The 485-nt window shown below is 33.4% G+C and overlaps 1 long non-coding RNA gene across 1 annotated transcript; it reads left to right on the top strand.

Moving 5' to 3' along the window:
- The first annotated feature begins 10 nt into the window (after positions 1 to 10).
- Positions 11 to 456, top strand: LOC103523878. Its single transcript, XR_542091.2, has 2 exons — positions 11 to 206; positions 424 to 456. It is a non-coding gene; the product is annotated as an uncharacterized LOC103523878 (long non-coding RNA).
- The last annotated feature ends 29 nt before the right edge of the window (positions 457 to 485 follow it).

Genomic DNA, 485 nt, shown 5'->3' with positions numbered 1-485 from the left:
CAATGTACACACCTGTGCTATTTTGAAATTTTAACTTTGGCGCTTAAATTAGCACAGAGAAAAAATAGCTAATAAAAATGTTTTGATTTTACTCACTAGAGTGCACTCTTGACAATCTTGTAGTTTTATTTACATTTTGAAATTTTCTCTTGTTGCTGAGATTTTGGTGAAAGAAGAGGGCAGAGTCGGGTGTCTTGAATGTCAAGGTAAGTTTTTCTGATTTTCTTAATTATCACTATTAGATTTCACCAGTCAATTATTAAATTGTGTATTTGGAGTGTTTATCATCAAGTTTTAACATTTTGTTAGTATTTTTTTCATTTCTTTGTCACAGGAAAATCCCTTCAAACTTTGTGCACACACGTGCACATCGGGTCTTGGTACATACACAATATTTACACTATTTGTTTTTTTTGTGTTGAGATTTTTCAGGAATCTGTAGTTCCTGAGCCTTCTGCTGATTTACAGCCATCTGCCCCTTCTGC

The sequence above is a fragment of the Diaphorina citri genome, unplaced genomic scaffold (genome assembly GCF_000475195.1).
Source record: "Diaphorina citri unplaced genomic scaffold, Diaci psyllid genome assembly version 1.1 scaffold50344, whole genome shotgun sequence".
NCBI classification, from domain to species: domain Eukaryota; kingdom Metazoa; phylum Arthropoda; class Insecta; order Hemiptera; family Psyllidae; genus Diaphorina; species Diaphorina citri.
This window is presented reverse-complemented; position numbering and strand designations above follow the sequence as displayed.